Consider the following 19,465-nt stretch of genomic DNA (forward strand, 5'->3'; position numbering starts at 1 on the left):
TTGGAATGCTAATGTAGGAAGTCAAGAAACACCTGGAGTAACAGGCAAATTTAGCCTTGGAATGTGGAATGAAGCAGGGCAAAGACTAATAGAGTTTTGCCAAGAAAATGCACTGGTCATAGCAAACACCCTCTTCCAACAACACAAGAGAAGACTCTACACATGGACATCACCAGATAGTCAACACCAAAATCAGATTGATTATATTCTTTGCAGCCAAAGATGGAGAAGCTCTGTACAGTCAACAAAAACAAGACCAGGAGCTGACTGTGGCTCAGATCATGAACTCCTTATTACCAAATTCAGATTTAAATTCAAGAAAGTAGGGAAAACCACTAGACCATTCAGGTATGACCTAAATCAAATCCCTTAAGATTATACAGTGGAAGTGAGAAATAGATTTAAGGGCCTAGATCTGATACACAGAGTGCCTGATGAACTATGGACGGAGGTTCGTGACACTGTACAGAAGCCAGGGATCAAGACCATCCCCATGGAAAAGAAATGCAAAAAAGAAAAATCGTTGTCTGGGGAGGCCTTACAAATAGCTTTGAAAAGAAGAGAAGTGAAAAGCAAAGGAGAAAAGGAAAGATAAGCATCTGAATACAGAGTTCCAAAGAATAGCAAGGAGAGATAAGAAACCCTTCCTCAGTGATCAATGCAAAGAAACAGAGGAAAACAACAGAATGAGAAAGCCTAGAGATCTCTTCAAGAAAATTAGAGATACCAAGGGAACATTTCATGCAAAGATGGGCTCGATAAAGGACAGAAATGGTATGCACCTAACCGAAGCAGAAGATATTAAGAAGAGGTGGCTAGAATACACAGAAGAACTGTACAAAAAAGTTATCAAGTTCCTGATAAATTAAAAAATCATACATGTAACGGTGTACTTAAAAACAAGCATGATAGGATAAAACGAGAAATACTGTCCTTTTTCACTTTACCGTATTACAGATCAAGACTCACAGGTATAACAAAAATAAATACTGGCCAAACAGAATCCCTCAATTTCTGCCCCATAAAAACCTTAGCTTCTACCACACAAGTAGTATAAACATACGGTTGGATATAAATATTTAAAAATAAATATTGGAAAAAGTGGAGAACTTTGGTTCTCATTTCTTTATATATTTTTGAGGAAGAGAGAAAAGACCAGCCCCTAGGTCACAACAACTGAAATTATCTAATGAGAGAAAATGTCCTATAATGTTTATTTAAAAGAAAATAAAGTGAGCATATGACATTATCTTCAATGATCTGCAGTCACCCAGATTTTCTTGTTTTTCTACTATCATTCAACATCTAAGTTTCCCAAATGCCACAGATTCTTCCTTTTAAAACTCAGGAAGTTACATCAACAATTTAGTTCACTTTTACTGCTCAGATTTCTCCTTTAGCACATAAACTCTTTGGAGATAGGCATAATGTCTCCATGTTATATGGTAAATAAGCATTCTACACAGTGATTACAATGGTATACAAAACATAACACAAGTTATCCTAGATTAAACGGTGAGATGACTTCAAAACAAGACAAAAACCTATTTCAGTCTGCAGTCCCAATGGCAGTATCATAAACATGACCACTTTGTGTGAAATCATAAAGTAATACCAGCCTTCAAGCCTTCCTCTTCAGGAGTGCCATACTGCCTATTTACATTATTTCAAGTCGAATCCATGAGCTGAGGGCGGGGACTACGTTTATTCTTGAACAGATACAAACAGAAGCCGGAACACAGTCTTCGCACCCACTCTGTTCTCAGTATTTGTTGACAGATTTAACTAGGCTGCAATGAACACAGATGAGCTATTTCCTCCAAATCAAGCAATTAAACAACATTTATAGCAGTTTATAAATTATAAAGAACATTTCTATATATTTTCATTTACAAAGAATGCAAAAAAACTCAGTTAAGTCCATGAGATACTTGGGAGGAAAATGTTGCATTTTACAATACCCTTTCATGTCCACACCTGAGTCAGCTTTAAAATCTCAAGATAATAAAACCTTATCCAGTTATCCTGGACACCTAAACATACGCTATTTGCTCATGCCATGGAAAGGGACTTCTTGCATCAAACCATCTACCTGACCTCACAGCAAAGCAGTCTCAGAAGATGACTCCATTCTTTAGTCGTTGAAACATGTATATTATCATACGTGAAACGGACCGCCAGTCCAGGTTTGATGCATGAGATAGGGCGCTTGGGGCTGGTGCACTGGGATGACCCAGAGGGATGGGATGGGGAAGCAGGTGGGAGGGGAGTTCAGGATGGGGAACACGTGTACACCCGTCGCGGATTCAGGTCAATGTATGGCAAAACCAATACAATACTGTAAAGTAATTAGCCTCTAACAAATAAATAAATTAAAATAAAATAAAAATTTTAAAAAGGGGATGTAATGTATAGCATGGGATAATAATCAATAGCACTGTATTGTAAGTTGGAAAGTTGCTAAGTAAATATTGAAAGTTCTCATCAAAAGAAAGGTGATAGCAACTGTGTATGATGAAAAATGGTAACTGAACTTCGTGTGATCATTTCACAGTGTATAAATTTGTCAAATCATTGTATCTTACAGCAAAACAAATATAGTATTGCATGTCAATTATACTTCAAAAATAAAAAAATAAAAATAACCTACTTAATTTGTAAAATAACCAAAGAAATAAAGCCAGAGTGGCAATATTTACAAGTGAAAAACACTGGAAAGTAAGACACATACTCATTAAGAAAAAAACTTTTTTTAATTTCAGAGAAGAGAGACATCAAAAATATCCTCAATTTTAAGGACTCAAAATGTTTTCAAACTAATAAGATTTAAGACTCACCTAACACAATAGTGATGACATTTGTAGGGCTGCCTTTAGAACCTTCCTTTGCATTGGCAACTTTTACTATTTATCAAAAGAAAGGAAATGGGTGACAGTGGTGATGGGGGTGATGGGGTCTAAAGCAGCCTATAGGATAAATAATACGGAAGAGAGCAAGCTAGAGAAAACAAAGTCGAATAGAGACCACCAAAGGAAACAAAGAGCTCTGCTGGGGAGGCGCTGGCTGCTGCTGGAAACTCATGGAAAACTGTACTGTTAATAGAAGCTTCCTGAAAGCAAGAGCCATATCTAGACGACATTCTTTTAGAGTTCCCAGGAGGCTGGGGAGAAAAACCAACCCTTGTTGAATACTTGAAATTCCAGGCGGTCTCTCTCACATTTTTCCCCACCCTGGCTAGTAGAGAAAACCTAGGAATCAGGAGGCCTGACCCTGGCATTGTGACAGGAAACAGGCCACTAAACGTCTCTGGGATGCAGATGCTTCGTCCAGGAAAGTTGCAGGAAAAGAGAAGGGGTTATTGATCAAGAAATCAGAAAGCAATTGTGATGATAAGTTAAAATAGTGGCCTTTCATATGGCTTAACATGCAGAGCTGGGGAAAAGGAGATAAAGCACAGGGGAATGATGCCCTAAGACAAAACAGACCTAACCATTTGGTCCTCTTTATTTGAACTCATTCTACAAACTCTACCTATAATTCTGCTGTTCTTTAAAGCTAGGTTTGTCTTAGGCAAAAAGATGTCAAGTTTGACTATGAGGGTTAATAACAGGAAAGTACATTTACAGTCACAAGTAATGTGAATTTAAAAGAGTTCTGGAGGGAAAAAACAGAGTTCTGGGCATGAAGTTTGAAATCAGATGCTTAAGTTCTGATGCCCCAAATTCAGTGCAAATTCCCTATTAGATCGAAGTCATTTTCAACCCCTATTTAAAATACTCTGTAGAAAGATATACAAGTTGTTTTGAGAAACATGTCTTTAAAAATCTGAGTCTCCAAAGCTAGTATTTCATGTTGCTAAAAAATTACTACATATAAGTTTGTTTAAAGAAGTTTTCATTTTGATAACACATGGCAGAAGAGAAATTTTACTTCTGGAAGAAAATATTAAGAAGTTACCTGCTTCTGGCTACAAGATCCATTTTCCTATAATGTGAAGAGATTTGTTTCATTCAACTTTGAATATCATGCCCTTCATAAAACCTTCCCAGGCCATGATAGTCAAAAGGTACGTTTAATTCCACACCTCACTTTGTACTATCAATCAAAATCACAGTGAAAAATATTGAACTCTACAAATCTCCCATGGTACCTAAAAAGGTCCCTTACTTGTAACAAACACCAAGTCTCCTTAAACGAAAGAATCAGTTCAGTTCAGTCGCTCAGTCGTGTCCGACTCTTTGCGACACCATGAATCGCAGCACGCCAGGCCTCCCTGTCTATCACCAACTCCCGGAGTTCACTCAGACTTGCGTCCATCGAGTCAGTGATGCCATCCAGCCATCTCATCCTCTGTCGTCCCCTTCTCCTCCTGCCCCCAATCCCTCCCACCATCACAGTCTTTTCCAATGAGTCAACTCTTCACATGAGGTGGCCAAAGTACTGGAATTTCAGCTTTAGCCTCAGTCCTTCCAAAGAAATCCCAGGGTTGATCTTCAGAATGGACTGGTTGGATCTCCTTGCAGTCCAAGGGACTCTCAAGAGTCTCCTCCAACACCACAGTTCAAAAGCATCAATTCTTCGGTGCTCAGCCTTCTTCACAGTCCAACTCTCACATCCATATATGACCATAGGAAAAACCATAGCCTTGACTAGACGGACCTTAGTCGGCAAAGTAATGTCTCTGCTTTTCAATATGCTATCTAGGTTGGTCATAACTTTCCTTCCAAGGAGTAAGCATCTTTTAATTGCATGGCTGCAGTCACCATCTGCAGTGATTTTGGAGCCCCCAAAAATAAAGTCTGACACTGTTTCCTCTGTTTGCCCATCTATTTCCCATGAAGTGATGGGACCAGATGCCATGATCTTCGTTTTCTGAATGTTGAGCTTTAAGCCAACGTTTTCACTCTCCTCTTTCACTTTCATCAAGAGGCTTTTTAGTTCCTCTTGACTTTCTGCCATAAGAGTGGTGTCATCTGCATATCTTAGGTTATTGAGATTTCTCCCAGCAATCTTGATTCCAGCTTGTGTTTCTTCCAGCCCAGCGTTTCTCATGATGTACTCTGCATAGAAGTTAAATAAGCAGGGTGACAATATACAGCCTTGACGTACTCCTTTTCCTATTTGGAACCAATCTGTTGTTCCATGTCCAGTTCTAACTGTTGCTTCCTGGCCTGCATACAGATTTCTCAAGAGGCAGGTCAGGTGGTCTGGTATTCCCATCTCTTTCAGAATTTTCCACAGTTTATTGTGATCCACACAGTCAAAGGCTTTGGCATAGTCAATAAAGCAGAAATAGATGTTTTTCTGGAACTCTCTTGCTTTTTCCATGATCCAGCGGATGTTGGCAATTTGATCTCTGATTCCTCTGCCTTCTCTAAAACCAGCCTGAACATCAGGAAGTGCATGGTTCACGTATTGCTGAAGCCTGGCTTGGAGAATTTTAAGCATTACTTTGCTAGCGCGTGAGATGAGTGCAATTGTGCGGTAGTTTGAGCATTCTTTGGCATTGCCTTTCTTTGGGATTGGAAAGAAAACTGACCTTTTCCAGTCCTGTGGCCACTGCCGAGTTTTCCAAATTTGCTGGCATATTAAGTGCAGCACTTCCACACCATCATCTTTCAGGATTTGAAATAGCTCAACTGGAATTCCATCACCTCCACTAGCTTTGTTCGTAGTGATGCTTTCTAAGGCCCACTTGACTTCACATTCCAGGATGTCTGGCTCTAGATGAGTGATCACATCATCATGATTATCCGGGTCGTGAAGATCTTTTTTGTACAGTTCTTCCGTGTATTCTTGCCATCTCTTCTTAATATCTTCTGCTTCTGTTAGGTCCATACCATTTCTGTCCTTTATTGAGCCCATCTTTTCATGAAATGTTCCCTTGGTATCTCTAATTTTCTTGAAGAGACCTCTAGTCTTTTCCATTCTGTTGTTTTCGTCTATTTCTTTGCATTGATCACTGAGGAAGGGTTTCTTATCTCTCCTTGCTATTCTTTGGAACTCTGTATTCAGATGCTTATATCTTTCCTTTTCTCCTTTGCTTTTCGCTTCTCTTCTTTTCAAAGCTATTTGTAAGGCTTCCCTAGACAGCCATTTTGCTTTTTTGCATTTCTTTTCTATGGGGATGGTCTTGATCCCTGGCTTCTGTACAGTGTCACGAACCTCCGTCCATAGTTCATCAGGCACTCTGTGTATCAGATCTAGGCCCTTAAATCTATTTATCACTTCCACTGTATAATCTTAAGGGATTTGATTTAGGTCATACCTGAATGGTCTAGTGTTTTCCCTGCTTTCTTGAATTTAAGTCTGAATTTGGTAATAAGGAGTTCATGATCTGAGCCACAGTCAGCTCCTGGTCTTGTTTTTGTTGACTGTACAGAGCTTCTCCATCTTTGGCTGCAAAGAATATAATCAATCTGATTTTGGTGTTGACTATCTGGTGATGTCCATGTGTAGAGTCTTCTCTTGTGTTGTTGGAAGAGGGTGTTTGCTATGACCAGTGCATTTTCTTGGCAAAACTCTATTAGTCTTTGCCCTGCTTCATTCCACATTCCAAGGCTAAATTTGCCTGTTACTCCAGGTGTTTCTTGACTTCCTACTTTTGCATTCCAGTCCCCTATAATTAAAAGGACATCTTTTTTGGGTGTTAGTTCTAAAAGGTCTTGTAGGTCTTCATAGAACCGTTCAACTTCAGCTACTTCAGTGTTACTGGTTGGGGCATAGACTTGGATAACTGTGATATTGAATGGTTTGCCTTGGAGACGAACAGAGATCATTCTGTCGTTTTGGAGATCGCATCCAAGTACTGCATTTCGGACTCTTTTGTTGACCATGATGGCTACTCCATTTCTTCTGAGGGATTCCTGCCCGCAGTAGTAGATATAATGGTCATCTGAGTTAAATTCACCCATTCCAGTCCATTTTAGTTTGCTGATTCCTAGAATGTCGACGTTCACTCTTGCCATCTCCTGATTGACCACTTCCAATTTGCCTTGATTCATGGACCTGACATTCCAGGTTCCTATGCAATATTGCTGAATAGCGAGGTTGTTATGGAGGGAAAATCAAAATCAATAGCAATTCTCTCCCACAACAGATTTCGGCTAATAATTTAAGAATTCTTTTGTGACCAAGTACTAATTTCCAAGTTTATGGACAAAGTTATTTGACTTACAGCACATTCCCATGGCAGGATCTGCTCTGTTATCAGGCTTTCAGAAGTACCAGCTGCAGGTAGGTTTCATTTTGGGATTTTAAATATACACACAGAAAGGATAAGTACAACAGAGAAGCCAAAGCCTGAAATCAATACATTCTGCCTCAAACCAGGAAAGGTCAGATAGGGAAATAACCAAGTGCAGCTGCTGCTGCTGCTGCTAAGTCACTTCAGTCGTGTCCGACTCTGTGTGAGCCCATAGACGGTAGCTCACCAGGCTCTGCCATCCTCGGGATTCTCCAGGCAAGAACACTGGAGTGGGTTGCCATTTCCTTCTCCAATGCATGAAAGTGAAAAGTGAAAGTGAAGTCACTCAGTCGTGTCCAACTCTTCGTGATCCCATGGACTGCAGCCTACCAGGCTCCTCCATCCATGGGATTTTCCAGGGAAGAGTACCGGAGTAGGTTGCCCTTGCCTTCCCTGAACCAAGTGCAGAGTTCCTGGCAATTATCATTATGCCTCCCAGGCCAATGGTTCTCATGCAGGATGGAGCACTAGTCTTGCAGAAAGCCCCTGCTTATCTAGAAGCTTCACCCAGGTGCTCCCCAACCAGGCACCTGCCTCCCAACCTAACAGCATGACACTACCTAACTAGAGAACAAAATAACTGTGACATTATTATCATCACCACCACCATCCAGATGGCCATAGATATTTAATTTATTAGAGAAAGAAAAGGCATTTCACAAGCCCACTTCAAAAATCTATTTCAAAAGCTTCCTCTTAGAAGCCTTCCTGGTCTTCCTTTAATTGCTTACCCACCTGCCTCCTCCATTAGGCTGTGGGCCTCTGAATGGTCAGACCCTGCCAAGCTTCACCAGCACAGTTTTCTCACTTCAATATCAATGGATATATCAGAGAGGAACACAATCTTAATCCATCTCTAATTCTCAAAGGGAAAAACTGTACCTCAAAACACACTGCCAGCCTAATAAATTTAAGTAAATGTAACCTCCTTGTTTAAAATGCAAGACCCTGGGCATCAGAGGAACTTGTCCTGACTCTCCTAAGATAGGGTTAGATTTTCCAATTACAGAATAAGCACTAGGCTAGGTGTTTCATTCTGCACACATTCCTGAGTCTCCACTCTGTGCCAGTCAAAGAGGGGTGCAAAGTATAATATGTGGGAGGAGGAAGACAACATCATCAACAAACACGGGCAGGAAGCCACAAGTCCAGGCCTCCCTTTTCTCTGTAAAGTGAAACTGAAGTCTGAGAGGAGCAGAGATGGTTCAGAATAGCCCCTGTAGAGAAGAGGAAGGCAAGCACAAGATTAAAAGGACAGCTCAACAGTTCTGATTGCCCAACCAAGAGCAAGACACAAGGGAAGTGTGCAATTCCATCCTCTGATGCTCAGCCCCAAGGAAGAACCATCCAGAGGACAAGAGGCTTGATCGGCCATCGGGTGTTGGCAGCACCCCGAGTGGTCGGGGTGCTCATACAAGAGTGCCCAGAGTGGTGAGGCTGGACAGGAAGCGAGTGGAGGCCCGAGCAGGACAGCCAGAGAGAACAGGGATGGTGTTTCAGAGAGATCAAAGAGCAAATACAGAGGGACTAAGTGAATGAAGAAGCTAAGCAGAGGCTGTCTGATCCCCTTAATTTTAAAGTCTTGGGTATGGAACAATTCCAGACACTGTTAAAGCCCACATGACTGCCAGCAGCACGGTTCACTGAAGTGGAACATCCTCAAGTGAGGATCGGAAGCAAGGAAGTGAAGGGACTTGATTCTTGGCCTGGGAAAGGGCCATTCAGATGCTCCCTGCAGTAAGGGAGGCAAGGTTAAGGATATCAACCACCACCCTAACAGCCAGTATTTACCAAAGTCTTTACTATATATCAGGTTTTCCTGGTAGCTTAGCTGGTAAAGAATCCTCCTGTAATGTGGGAGACCCCAGTTCGATTTCTGAGTTAGGAAGATCCCCTGGAGAAGGGAATGGCTACCCACTCCAGTATTCTGGCCTGGAGAACTCCATGGACAGAGGAGCCTGGCAAGCTGCAGCCCATGGGGTTGCAAAGAATCAGACACGACTGAGTGACTTTCACTTTCCTTTCTTTACTGTACATCAGTTAAGTGGAAGAGTTTTATATTCTTCAGCAGCCTCATTTTTAAAATCTTTAAAAAATCATCTATGACTCCTTTTTATAAATAAGAACGCAAAGGCTTAGAGAGATGAACAACTTGCCCAAGATTACACAATTCATAAAGGTGAAGCTGGGACTTGAACCCAGCTCTGACTTGAAAGCTCAGGCTCTGAATTGCTACCTCCCAAGTCCTCAATGAACCAGGGAGAGGGGAGCTAAGAAGGTGACTATGAAAACACAGATACAAGTCTCAAAGACAAAGTGGCTTTTGCATGAGGGTGACAAAGCACAGTTGTTATGGATCCAGCTGAGGATAGCTGGGAAAAAGCCAATGCCAGGACACAGTAGCCATGAGGCCGAAGCCAGTGCAGCACCACCTAGGGTGTGGCTATGAAGCTCAGTCTCTGCATGTGGTCACACCCTTTCTCACACAGCTCCACGGGTGTGACGAGACCACAGAACACTGTCCTGTGTAAGGTTTACAGCAACTGGAGACCCCAGTCCCAATCCTCACAAAGGCAATTAGCTCCTTTAATAGCCGCCCCTGATTACACCTTCTTCTCTTTTCCCTTCTCCTTCCTATGAAGTTTTCTACTTATATCATACAACAGAGTGATGAACCGCAACTCACATGGGCCACCTTCTTGATGTGTGACAACGACAGCTCCCTGAGTGAAGGTAGGAGGCATCACGTTATTAACTAAATGACCTTGGGCAAGTTATTTCGCCTTTCACTGGCTCATCCGTCTAACAGGAACACTGCTTCCCTTCCCGTTTGACAGGGTAATATTGTCTCTTCCACCTCTAGGTGCTATCATTGCAAAGGGCAAGCTTTATTTCTTGTTCATAGGGCCACTGTAATCACAGCAGCTGATAAACCATCACCGCAGATGAAAAAGGAACTCCTCTAAGGAGTCTATGGCATGGGCTGATGGTAAGTCTTTAGTATGAAAGGAGAAGCGATCCTGAAGACATGTCAGAAAGTCCGTTTTTTTCCAAAAAGTGTTAAAAGGCACTCAATCAATCAGTGCCAGCTGAATGAAGCCTGGTATTATAAATCTAAAGAAATTAAATTTTTTAAATTGCACTGCATCTGGCCTCAAAGTGAAAAAGGTCAGACAACTTCAAAGATGCTCTGTGAAAGGCGGCTATTCATTACGCCAAGATCCCTTGCTTATGGCGCTGACAGACGGATCTTTCACTTAAAGCTTCAGAATAGAATATAAGACGTCAAAATCCCTCCTCCGCTTCTGTCAGTGCTTGCTATGATGCTCTGAACAAGGTTATAACCTCCCCAGGACCCAATTTCATTAGGTTGGGCGTTCTCAATACCCATGTAGTTTGCTTTTTTTTTTTTAAGACTCCCCCAGGTGATTCTGATGTACAGCCAGCAACACACATTTAGGACTAAGTATATTTCAGGCCCTGCTCTAAGCACTTTATATAGTCATTTAATCCTCACACCAGCCCTCTACAGAAGGTTCTATCAGTATCTCCATTCTATTGGGGCACAGAGAAGCTAGAACTTGCCCAGAGTCATGAAGCTCACGAGGGCCCATCCAGGCATCCGGGCTCCAGAGCCTGACCACGTAGTCCTATCCCATGCCTCCTTTTGGATAAAAGCGAGAGAGTAGCTCCCAGGGGCCTGTTGAGGTGGTAAAACAGTCAAAACTGTCAAACAGGGGGGACAAATCATCTTTGGACACACACACACCTGCCACCCCGACTGTAGCACCCCATGCCTCAAATCTTTCTTGGAAAAGAAAACCTATCTATATCTCTTATCTTGAAAAAGACACCTACTGTCCACTCCCTCAGGTTCTGCTAGGCACCCAATCAGAGTTATTTCAAACTACCGTGTTGTCAATATGTATGATCTGGAGGCATCACACAAGATACATGCAAAAAAATGAGCACACTCAAGTCATGAGCTCACAGGTGGAAAATACTGGGAGATGGGTCATACTGTTGACGAAGAAGATACTTTGGGGCAGAGACCTCCATGTCACATAGGCAATGCTTCCCCCATTCCAAACACTTACCCAGAAATAAGAAACTATGCTATTCAAGAGGAACTCGAAACACACCTCCCCATTCTCACTAGAATGAATTGAATGAAGCTTGTTAAAAAGCGATCGGCTGGGGCAAGGAATGGCCTTGTGCCCAAGTTCTCCTCTGGACAGTTTTACACAGTCCAGTTAATGTAACATGGTCTTAACCTTGGACATCAAAGTTCTAAAATAAATTAGGTGATGCCAGTAATAATGCAGAGCCGGACACGACTGAAGTGACTTAGCAGCAGCAGCAGCAGTAATAACGCAGTGGAGAGCCAAACCAAATTCACAAGTGTCACACTCGTGCATCATATGAGCATCCTCTCTTCCCACAGCTAAGGCAAGTATATCAACACATGGATCATGGGGCTCTTATCTGAAATTTGTAAGGAAAACCATTCTGGGCCATAAACATTTGGTTGCAATTCAGTTCAGTTCAGTCACTCAGTTGTGTCCGACTCTTTGCGACACCATGGACTGCAGCATGCCAGGCTTCCCTGTCCATCACCAACTCCTGGAGCGTCCTCAGACTCATGTTTATTGAGTCGGTGATGCCATCCAACCGTCTCATCCTGTCGTCAACTTCTCCTCCTGCCTTCAGTCTTTCCCAGCATCAGGGTTTTTTCCAATAAGTCAGTTCTTCGCATCAGGTGGCCCAAGTATTGGAGTTTCAGCTTTAGCATCAGTCCTTCCAATGAATACTGGTTGCAGTACACAGTCTCAAACTGCGACTGCCACAGGGCCTATCAGAAAGGTCACGTGGGAATGTGTGCTCAGCCACTCCAGTCAGGCTCTTTATGACCCTATGGACTATAGCCCATCAGGATCCTCTGTCCATGGGATTCTCCAGGCAAGAATACTGGAGTTGCCATGCCCTCCTCCAGGAATCCTCCCAACCCAGGGATTAAACCTGCATTTCTTGCATTGCAGCTGGATTCTTTACCGCTGAGCTACCAGGGAAGCCCCACGTGAGAATGGGCATTGGCTTTATTTTTTAATTCACTCCAACCGCCCCCAAATGGGGGAATACCAGAGTTCCAGATGATAAAGTTCAAAGACAACTCATGCTAGGAAACAAAAGCCAAACATGTAAAGGAGACCATTTTTTTTTTTTAATATTAACAAATCCAGGCTCAAAGGAAGATAGGAAAGACACAAGGGTGCCATCCAAGTCAGGAGTATCTGACCTTTTAAGTGCCATGGGCTGCCTCAGCAATCTAGACCCTCTAATCAGAATGTTTCTGAGTGATTTTGACACAGAAAATGCAATTACAGAGAAAATCAATTATACTGAAGCAGACATCAAAATATTTAAAAAGCAAATCTGTGATAACAGTAATCTGTGCTTCTTAATGCATAAATAACACGACACAGCAGCAGGTCTAAGAGCTACTGTAGTTTCCTGAGTGGTGATAGGCATAATTGATAGCTTAAACTACCTCCCTCAACATGATACAAAAGTCTATAATTTCTGTGTGCCAAAGCCACAGGTGCTACTGTTATTCCAGTTTATTCTCCCTTTCATGATTGAAGGAAAAACTATGTTTTGGCTACAGTATAGCAAAATTTGCACTTTTTCTCCACCCATCAAAGTTCAGAGATGCTCTGCAGTGCATCCAATGACCCTAAGAGTTTGGGACTCTTACCCAGAGAACCAGGGTCAGACCCAACAGAACCATTACTCTGACTTGCCAAAAGCTCTGCAAATAGCCCAGGAGTTGCTAGAGAAACAGTAGCTCACTTTTATCCCACTCCTGGAACCACTGAAATACAGGACATTAAACGGTAATTTACTGATTGGCACACATTAGCAGGATTGGGAACTCCACAAAGACATCACCCCTAACAATTATATGCCAAGTTCCATGGTTAATTTTCACAGTAGTCTGTAAAAGTTCTGTTTAACAAGAAAGTCCATCACCACCAAATTACTAACAACAGCTAGCCTGGCATCACAAGAGAGATACCTATGGAAACTTAGTATGAGACAATATACAAAAGCATGAAAGTCAGGGTGAATATTAGGGACAAGTGTGTTTTATGTTAGTTTTATTTTCTTGAATTCTCTTCTTATCCTTTTAAAAAGTATTTAAGATCTAATATGTATGGCCTTCCCATGAATTGGACCAGGCTTCCAAGAGAGACTGGTACCCAAGGCTTGGCCTTTTCCGCCCCCACTGCTTCACACAACCAGGCCACTCACCAGATGCATGCCTTCATGGGGGATGCCCTAGGAAGATAAATATCATTCAGAGTCCAAAATACACGGACTCACATTGGGCCACTGCCAGTTTCTCATGGACCCTGGGTAACTGAGACGGTTTTTGTTTTCATAGTTAGGACCTACAAACAACAGCTGCAAAAGTGTAACACTTTTTCTAGACTAATAAAATTACCTAAATCTGGCTCACTGTTTCAGCTGTGGCAGCAGCCAAACTTCCCAGAAAGATGCAAGCCCTCTATAGATTCCAGAAGATCTGGGATGGGAGCTCTGAGCTAAACCGGAGGCATTCAAACCGAGCCCAACAGCAAAAGATACATTAACTAAGTTCTGAATTACAGGATAATTCCTATGCATGGAGATTACAAACATTATTTTTAGGAGTCAGATAAAACTTTAATCAAACCTATAAAGTTCAAGCACACTTGAAGTTATGTGACATGCCATATATGAACATCAGATTTTTTTTCTCTAAAACACAGTGAAAGGTTCAATTAAAGCCCTTAACTCTGCAGGGAAGCCTTTGATCATAGGTTCTGTCACCACCTCTCAACACACACAGACAGTATGAAACATATCTCAGACCTAAGGAACAAAATCAGTATTGTGACGTGGCGTGTACACCACACATACATACATACGCACAGAGATCATGCTCCTTTCAAGTCGGGGGGCGGGGGGCGGGCACAGGGAAATGAGTTGCAGAAACTACAGCTTCCAAACTGAAAAGGTTCCTTAGACACAGTACATGAACACAGCTATCAAATTATTTTCTAACTATAAGTGTGTGGTCCCAATGCCTCCTTTAAGGAAAAACAGCCTCATTAGAACCTGGTGGAATACAGGAACAATTTTCTTGAATGACTCTGAATTAAAGACAGTGGATATGAAACTGTTTTAGATAAAACGAAGATGTTGCACAGATGTTATAAGTTGTCGTGGTCTTACTAAAACATCTTTCTGCCACAGCAAAATATGAGTCTGCAACAGAGCTGGATATAAAATAATAAATATCTGTCCCTTGTCTTTATGTAATCCAACTTCCCAAGCTGACTCCCTTCTGCCTCCTCAGAAACCTAATAAAGCCCATATTTCAATGTACTGATAATTCACTGAAAACCTCAAAGCTATTCATCTCCAACTCAGACTTAGGTTAAGACTTTTTTTGCAATTATCTCTTCTTATCAATACTGTAAATCTGTAACAAACAAAAGGCCTTTACTCCACAAATCCAACAGACCACCATAAAAATAACAGTCAAGGTGGGGACACAAATGCACCCCATAGTAAGTACGCTTACGCCTTTCACTGTGAAGATATCTGGCTTAGTCCTCACGACAAGGAGGAGGCTGGAACTGTAACTGTGCTCTCTGACAGATAAAGAAATTAAGAGTCAAAGAAACTTCACAGCCTGCCCCAAGCCACACTTTCCCTCTTTTTTAAAAAAATTTTATTTTTAATTGGAGGATAATTGCTTTACAATATTGTCTTGGTTTCTGCCATACATAAACATGAATTGGCCACAGGTTTACATATGTCCCCTCCCTCGTGAGCCTCCCTCCCACCTCAAGGCCCATCCCGCCCCTCTAGGTTGTCACAGAGCACTGGATTTGAGCTCCCTGCATCATACAGCCAATTTCCGCTTATCTATTTTACATATACTAATGTATATATTTCAATGCTACTCTCTCAATTCATCCCACACTTTCCTTCTCAACACAGCACTCCTTGGAGGAAAGGACACTAGACCCTCGCTTTTGGTACCCTGAGCCTTGGATCCCAAGATTCAATGATGCATGAAACCAGCCTCTGTTGCACAGCATGGGGCCTAAAGATAGGAAATATAAAACTAATTGTTTCTGTGGAATTTAGAAACCATTCAACTTTCCCTAAAGCAGACCCTCCCCTTAGAGAAACTTGTTACCAAAAAGGAGAACTATGATGGAAAAGAAAGAACATTTCCTTCTTGGAACAGGGCAAAAGGAGAGACCTATAGGGAAACAAAATACAGAACTGTCTGTGCCAGGACTGCGTCCAAGTCCATCCTCGCAAGATCAGTTAAACAGAACAATAAACCTCATTAGAACTCTGCTTTAATTCACCTGCCTAGTCTTAAATATGTAGGTTTCATAGATGATATCTTCATCTACTCCAAAACAGTTACATTTAGAACTATTAATAATAGCAAAAATCAGATCTACAGATACTATCCTCATTATCAAGGCTTTTACTTGGGTCTTTTCTGCCTTTACTACTTTAAGCACATGAATGATTCAATCAACATGATCAGAGGTCCAGAAGAGTTTATATTTTCACATGTTGTTATTTATAACCTAAAAAGGAAAGGCTCCTCTGAGCTAGCCAGTTATCAACTTCCACAACTTCTTCAATTCTTCCAGAGTTTCTTAAAAATGTCACTGAATTTTGAAGCACCTTCCCATAAAAACCCTTTGAGGGTAAGGAGCATGACCCCACCGTCCTAAGCTCGGGCTACCTAGCCAATATGCAGCTAATAAAAAAAATCAGGGGTTGAACCCAGATAAAGCCACAGACCATGGTTTTTCCATTTAAGGGTCTTGTCTTTATCACCTACTATGTTAAAAAAAAATACACACACATACATATATGGTGATACACAAATTTGGAAAAGTCCCTGATGCTGGGAAAGACTGAGGGCAGAAGAAGAGGGCGACAGGATGAGACGGTTGGATGGCATCACTGATTCAAAGGACATAAGTTTGAGCAAACTCCAGGTTATAGTGAAGGATGGGGGAGCCTGGCGTGCTGCCGCCCACGGGGTCACAAAGAGTCAAACATGACTTAGCAACTGAACAACAACAACACAATTTTGAGTAAAACCCAGTTCCTGCCCTGAACACAGCCAACCTACTCACCAGACAGAAATCTAAATGTGTGGCATCATGGGAACAGAACAAGTCAGAGCAGCACGATGATGAAGGTTTTGGAGCCACGGAGACCAATCCATAGGTTTAAAATCCCCAAACCCTAACTCTACTATGCTTCACCTTCCCTGTGATCCTGGGCCTGAAACTTAAACTCTCTAAATCTCAGAATCCTCATTTGTAACAGAGATGGCATACCACAAAGTAACTGTAAGAACTAAACACAACGTGCCAAGTGCCTAGAACTAGAACTAAGAGATACATATTACATAGATGGCTGTGACGCTCTCATGTTATTCCATCTGCTTATATCGGCCCAACTACAACTTGTAAAGCCCAATTAAATGTCAGTGGAATGGGCTTTCCTTTTCTCTGCTTAGGATATTAAAATGATAGGGCTTTATCGCCAATAACAATTCGGAGCTGACTGAGGGAGGGTGAAGGATGAGTCACACATTTCTGCCTTGAATAGTGCCAATGACACAGCGGGAAAAGCAGACAGAAGCCTGGGGGTGAGGGGACCTGGGAAGGTGGAGAGTGGAGAGCAGGCAACAATTAGGAGGGAAATGAGTTCAGTCTGGATATCTCAAAAGTACATATGAGTCATCCCAGTAGAAATGTCCAAAAGATTGTTCGAGACAAGGGTGAACTCGGAGAAAGACCTGGAGGTCATTAGCATGTGGGTGGTGGCTAAAGCCATGGAAATATAGAAGTCACCCAAAGAGGCTTAGCAGACTGGAAGCAAACCACCAAGGATGCAAGCCCAGGGAATGTGCACACTTACCGGCAGGCACAGTAGGACCTGGGAAGAAATGAAAGGGGAAAAGTAGGAAAAATGCAAAGGAATCCAAAGGAGAAAGTTTCAAACGAGGAATGGGAGTGATCAGTAGGTCAAGAGCTACAGAAAAGTCACGTCACAAGTCCTCTTAGAGGCCATCTGTAACCTTAGCAGCAGGTTCTGTGACGGAGAGGCGATGGAAACCAGATGACAGGTCATCGGTAAGATCTCTGCCTAAATGGTGAAATTCTTTGATTTCAAAATAGAAACTCACTGTTCTCCAAACCCACCAAAATATTAAAACCTCAAACAACAGATCACAAGGTGGGTTTTTTTTTTCCACCAGAGAAGGAAATTCGCAAAAGAGACCCAGTTAAAAACCACAAAAGCCATTTAACATGATCTTTGCTATTAAGCTCGTATCTATTTCCTTGAAGTTGGTCCTCAGAGAGAGAAAAGAAAAATTAGCTTAATTCTCTACCACCCAAAAACTGGAGGAGGGAAAAAAGGGTCTAACTTACTAGATAAATTTCCTGTCCAATAACTCTAAGGGCAATGCATATAAACTGCTGTTTCAACATCACCTTGAGAAATCTGTTGCCACAAGTCGGGAGAGACTTCGGTTTCAGTATGCAAATCCCTGCATACTTGGGTAAAATTCCATTTAAGCAGAGTCCCACCTGGATTTCTAAATAAGCCTGAGCTCTTGTTAAATGTAGTAGATTGTTCCTCAACATCATTTTCCTCGTTCTTTGTATACGTATAACTGTAGAAAGCGCTTTCCTAGGCAATTTTAAATAAAAGTTATAAAATGGTTCTATGATGCAAATTATAGCACTACAAGGGACTGTTTGGCTTGGCAGTATAAACTGGTAAAACCAGTTAGCAGACTTCAAAAATTATTCCCCCAAAACATCTGCTCAGGCTAGAAAGAGGTTTCTGGTTTTTTTTTTTTGTCTACTCCACATACAAGAATTTATACACCATCACCTCTTGAGAAGCTTAAAACACGCGCACGCATGCACACACACACACACACACACAGATAGCAATTGAACAACAACAAATCTAAGTTGTGTCCAACTCTTGCGGCCCCATGGGCTACAGCACACCAGACTGCTCTGTCCATGGGATTTTCCAGGCAAGAATACTGGAGTGGGTTGCCATTTCCTCTTCCAGAGGATCTTCCCAACCCAGGAATCGAACCCACATCTCCTGCATTGACAGGTGGATTCTTTATAACTGAGCCACCAGGGAAGTCTAGAGAAGTAGGCAGGTAGGTATACACACACCAGGGACACTCTCTCCATCCCCCTATTTCCAGTTCAGTAGGCCTAGGGGGAGTCCTAGTATCTTAATTTTTAAAACCTCAAGGGAAATTATAATGTGTCCTCCCCTGACATGCTCCTGTTGAGAAGCTTTTATGTTTTGGCAGGATCCGCCAAAGCAAGGGGGGTGGGCAGGGGGGATGGCAACCGTCCACTGCTTCATGGACGAGCAAGACATGGCTGGAAAGTGACTGCAGAATATGAAGTCCTGTGAGCAAGCCACGCTGGACAGATGGCAGAGTGCACCTGCACATCACACGGACGTCTCAAGAACACGCCGAGGCCGGAGGCAGCTTTAACCTTGACCCCCGCCTCCTAGGGAAGAGCATTTCCAGCACCCACAGAGAAGAGATCCAGGGCAGAGCCTTCATTCCCCGAGTCAACAGTTCTGTCCTGGGCCTCCTGGGGACTTCTGCTCCACAGCCTCAACTGAGAGCATCAGAGCATGAATGACAACAGTCCTCCAAGCTGTGCCCACTCAGGATGGGACTGGAGACTCCGTTCTCAGCCAATTCTCTCTCCTTCAAGGAAAGAGGGAATATTTGAGTCCTACTATATGCTACACACTGGAGACAGCAAATACAAATGAAAAGATGTACAGAACAAAAATCTTACCCATCAGGAACCTCCAGTCTCACCAAACACCTTGCATTAGGTACTTTTGCTTCACGATTTACATGTAAGATGGCAGTACAGGAAAACCACAGTCCAGGAGATGTTTAGCAACGTGTTTAAAGTTCTGAAGGCCACAAGAAGCCTCCCTGAAACCCAGGAGGGGAGTAACTCCAAACAGGTTAACAAGACAGCAAGTAGAGCAGGTGAGAGATGGAACCCAAGCTATTGCAACTGGCATGGCCCTAAAAAGGCAGCCTGGGAAGAC

General features: G+C 42.3%; 1 protein-coding gene across 1 annotated transcript in view; it reads right to left on the minus strand.

Moving 5' to 3' along the window:
* Nucleotides 1–19,465, minus strand: part of TANC1 (tetratricopeptide repeat, ankyrin repeat and coiled-coil containing 1) — a 244,883-nt gene that overhangs the window by 165,286 nt on the left and 60,132 nt on the right. The window lies entirely within an intron of this gene.

The sequence above is a fragment of the Budorcas taxicolor genome, chromosome 2 (assembly GCF_023091745.1).
Source record: "Budorcas taxicolor isolate Tak-1 chromosome 2, Takin1.1, whole genome shotgun sequence".
Taxonomy (NCBI): domain Eukaryota; kingdom Metazoa; phylum Chordata; class Mammalia; order Artiodactyla; family Bovidae; genus Budorcas; species Budorcas taxicolor.